The 4,703-nt window shown below is 41.8% G+C and overlaps 1 long non-coding RNA gene across 2 annotated transcripts; it reads right to left on the bottom strand.

The window, feature by feature from the left end:
* Positions 1-602: 602 nt before the first annotated feature.
* On the bottom strand, positions 603-3,355 carry LOC111540203. 2 transcript variants are annotated; one of them, XR_002730915.2, is made up of 3 exons: positions 3,187-3,355; positions 2,915-3,022; positions 603-858 (listed from the first exon to the last, which is right to left on the bottom strand). It is a non-coding gene; the product is annotated as an uncharacterized LOC111540203 (long non-coding RNA). The 2 variants fall into 2 exon arrangements; XR_002730914.2 differs by having other exon boundaries at positions 3,191-3,355.
* Between the last annotated feature and the right edge of the window lie 1,348 nt (positions 3,356-4,703).

Here is a 4,703-nt window from a genome sequence, read left to right as displayed (position 1 = left end):
AAAAAAAAAAAAAAAAAAAAAAAATATTGTGTGAACCCATGAGAAAAGCGAGAAAAGCTTTGGATTTAGAGATAGAACTGGCAAATTGAGCCCTAATTTTTCCATTTATTTTCTAGCCAGAGTGAGCTGAGTAGCTGGGTAAACTGCTTCATCTCTGTCATCCTCATTTTCCTCATCTTATTTAGATTATTTCCTTATTTAGATGAGGAAAATTGGGTAAAATAGAATAGTGAGAATCGAATGATACAACGTATTCAAATGCTTTGCAAAGAGCTTTGCAGATGGAAGGTTCTATTATCCGGGCTGTGACTTCCATGAAGCTAAATATGGCATCTTCATATATTTTTTCAGCATAGTGTTGGACATATAACAGGTGCTCTATAATTATTCAGCTTGTTTTTAAATTCAGTTTAAACATTATTTGGTAGATGAATGAATGGGTGTATTCCAAATCCTAGGTTTCAGCCCAACATAGTGCCATTCTTGATCATTAACTTAGTAATTAAAACTTATAAAGAGTGAATAAAAGTAGGAGACACATATTGACAATTAGTATTTAATTAGTGTTTATTATTTAATCAACATTATTCATTAGCTTTAATTTAATCATGTTCAAATAGAATCTATTATCATACAGATTGCATTTGCTCCTTTCCTTTCATGGTTGCTCCTAGGCTGAAAACAGAGGAAGGTGGGAAGCCCTTGTTCTGTGTAGATATCCCAGTCTTAGAGATGATCTTCACTTAGATATAAAGATGAGCCAAGTTAAAGCTGGGACTGAGTTTTAGGTTGCCACTCCACTTCTTTAGTAAACTTCTTTAGGTTCCAACAGAGGGCGCTCCATACTGCTTAGCATCACTGCGGTGTGGGGCACACAGATGCTTCAGTAAGAACGCATTCACTCATCCAGCAAGTGCAGATCGAGCATCTACTATGTGCCTAACAGTTAGATGTTGGGGATATAGAGACATGAACCCTGCCCTGAAGGGACTCAGTCTACAGTAGAGGCAGACGTGTAAACAAGTAATGACCACACAGTGCAGCAAGGGCTATAATAAAGGTGTCCCAAGGTGCTAAGGGAACTATTAACTCCAGGTCCAGGGGACAGGGAAGGCTTCATGGAATGTGAGCTTAATTTTGAAAGGCAAATAAGAGTTGATCAGCTGGATAAAGTAGACAGAACATATGTACAAATACATATGTGGAGGTAAGAACAAGCATGTGATTAGTTTGCCATAGTGATGAATAAGGCTTAAGGAGCCTGGAAAATGGGGAAAGAGGGGCTGGTTAGTTGACAGGGGCAGATCATAAAAGGCCTTAATCTGTGAATTAAGAAGAGCCAGTTAATGTATACATCCAGCTCAATAAGAGAAGAGACCTTAAAGTAAATGGAAAATTATACCTTTATTATAGTTATGCACAAAACAGTTTTTAAAGAGTTTTTTTTTTTTTTGAGACAGAGTCTTACTCTGTTGCCCAGGCTGGAGTGCAGTGGCATGATCTCAGCTCACTGCAACCTCCGTCTCCTAGGTTCAAGCGATTCTCCTGTGTCAGTCTCCTGAGTAGCTGGGACTACAGGCACGCACCACCACGCCCAGCTAATTTTTGTATTTTTAGTAGAGACAGGGTTTCACCATGTTGGCCAGGATGGCCTCGATCTCCTGATCTGACGCTCTGCCAACCTCGGCCTCCCAAAGTGCTGGGATTACAGGTGTGAGCCACCAATCCTGGCCTAAAGAGCTTTTAAAGAGAATTTTGTCTTTTAAAGAATCCTCAGGGGCCATTTATGCACTTCACAAGTCATCATATTTATGATTTTATACTCAGTGCCTAGTTTGGTCATTCACTTTCTCACTTTCTTTGGATTTGATCTACATGACTTTTAAATGTGTCCAAAAATCAAGCCCATTCTCAAAACCATGAAGATTTGCCATCATTAAAAATCTCAAGGCTGGGCGCAGTGGCTCATGTCTGTAATTCCAGCACTTTGGGAGGCTATGGCGGATGGATCACTTGAGGTCAAGAGTTCGAGACTAGCCTGGCCAACATGGTGAAATCCTGTCTCTTCTAAAAATACAAATAAAATACATAATTAATTGGGCATGGTGGCACGTGCCTGTAGTCCCAGCTACTAGGGAGGCTGAGGTGGGAGAATCACTTGAGCCCAGGAGGCAGAGGTTGCAGCGAGCCGAGACTGCGCTACTGCACTCCAGCCTGTGCAATAGAGCAAGACCCTGGTTTAAAAAAAAAAAAAAAATCGAAAAATATTATGATTCAAACTCCTGGGGCAATTCTTAAAATGTTCTAGAAATATTTGGAATAATGTCAGCATCATTAGAATAAAAGCTTGTACCCAAGGTGACAACTTTAAATGACACTTTTTCTTTGGCTTTAAAAGTCTCCTTTCCTCTTGGTTACTGCTAACGTAGCTCAGCAGATACTGACATTCAAGAGAGTATATAACATTGGAGCAAACTACAAGAAAAGAGCGATGTTGCTGAGACTTTTTCCTGAGCTTTCCAAAGCTAAGGGTGGACCTTCTCACCAAGCTAGGGAGGAAGGCCTTCCCTCTTTAGCTCTGACTCACCTGAGAAGACTCACACCCTGTCTGCCTGAACAAGCAGCTGGCTGCCCTTTCTACCCAGAAAGGCTTCTCAACTGACAAGTCCAACCTGCTTGTTCTCTTGAAGCTTCAGGCCTCAATGGGAAATGGAGGGGAAGGTAGAAAGGCTGAAACGCCTTAGCTAACTCAGCATCTTTGCTGCTTTTCAGCATTTGGCAGATCTATGATGATGCCTCCTGCCATACAATTTGCAACACCTGCACTGTTCTATAACCTGTCCAGTGAGTCCTCTGATCACAGCCTTGGATGTTGTGACAATGTCAAATACTTGTAATAACTTTAAATACTTACTCTCAGGTTTTGTATTTATCTCCTTAAGGACCAGTGACAGTTTCCAGGTGGTCTGCAGGCTACACTTTGAGATGCATTGTCCCAATTTTTTTCAGTGAACAGAAAGTTCTGGAAAGATGAATAGGTAAGGTGTAAAAGAATCTGGTCCCATGTTAGCATATTGAAAGCCCTGAGGAGTACTGTAGCTAAAACCAAACCAAAACAAAATTCTGTTTCGTTAGTTTAATCTAGCATTTTCCCTTATGTACAGAATCTTTTCTGTTGTTCAATACCTACTGATATCTTGAGGAGTAGTGTCTTGTCCAGATGCCAATCTAGGAGATGTTAGTGTAATAGGTCTCCAAGGCTTCTTGCAATTCTGAGTTTTAAACAGGCAAACTCTTCCCGTTGCTTGAGTTATTGACTCCTCCCTGCTTACGACATTATCTCAAACAAAACGCGACTGCTGCCCCTCTTTTCTCCCCTGAGATGGCTGTTGTGAAAAGAGCAAAGAACAAGAGGTGGAGTTACAGTAAGTCAAGGACCCCGGACAGAAAGTTGCTGAGGCTGAGGCCAGGGAAAACAAGAATTACTGGTGGGGATTACAAGTCAGGTCTTGCCATGAGCTTCTGAGCTTCCACTTGCTGTTATTCAAGTAGGCTACTTGCAAGATCAGCTTTCCTCCAAAAAGCTGATGTCTGTTTTCAAACGTAAGCTCACTGTCTCAGTGGTGTTGATGGATCAAAATGTTTAATGGTGTTGGAAAAGGTGGAGCCTTTTTCCACTCTGCCGGGCACGGTGTACCTCTTGCGGAGACTCCACCTAACCTTCAGATTTTCCTCTACCCCTCTTCCTATTCTGATTCAGTGAGTGCTCCATGCAACCACTTTTGCATACCTATGCTTAAATCCTTATATGTGTACAAAACCCATTAATAATGCCTATTATTTTTAGAAAAAAGGTAAAACTTCTTTAGCATTACTGACAAGTCTCTGTTGCCTTTCTCTTTCACACTTATTTAAAATACCCATCACTTCTTAGAATTTCCCTGACATCATCAGACTTCAGTGAAAAACCCTTGGACTAAACTGGAGACAAACGACTCTCACCTTCGACAGCTCCTTTCCTGCTGCTCTGCCTCTTCTGTCTTAAGCTTGTTTTGTGGAGGAAGGATCATAGAGTTTGGAATTAAAGACCAGTTGTACTACTTCCCAGCTATGTGAACTTGGGCAAGTTACTAAATGTCCTATTGTCATTTTCCTCATCTGTGAAATGAGGAGATTAATAAAGTACTTTCTAAGGTTGTGAGATGTAAAGATATTAAAAGAAAATTACTGCCTGGGTGTGGTGGCTTGTGCCTGTAATCCCAGCACTTGGAGAGGACAAGGTGGGAGGATTGCTTGAGCCCAGGAGTTCAAGACCAGCCTGGGCAGCATGGCAAGATCCCATTTCTACAAAGAATACAAGTGTGGACATCGTGGCGCATGCCTGAGGTCCCAGCTACTTTGGTGGCTGAGGCAGGAGGATCGCTTGAGCCCCAGGAGGTGGAGGCTGCAGTGAGCTGTGATAGAGCCACAGCACTCTAGCCTGGGTGACAGAGTGAGACTATGTCTCAAAAATAAAAAAAAAGAAAGAAAATTATTTAACAAATGGTAGTTATTGCGATTCCCACAAGCTGGCCTCTGACTTGAAGCTCCTGTATGAGCCATGCTATTTCACCGTAACCCAGCCCCCCGTTCTTTTGTCAAATGGTCTTGGCTAAAGGATGCCATGTATGGTTAGCCTTTTCAGGGACAGCTTCCCTTGTGCT

Source organism: Piliocolobus tephrosceles, chromosome 13 (assembly GCF_002776525.5).
Source record: "Piliocolobus tephrosceles isolate RC106 chromosome 13, ASM277652v3, whole genome shotgun sequence".
Lineage (NCBI taxonomy): Eukaryota > Metazoa > Chordata > Mammalia > Primates > Cercopithecidae > Piliocolobus > Piliocolobus tephrosceles.
This window is presented reverse-complemented; position numbering and strand designations above follow the sequence as displayed.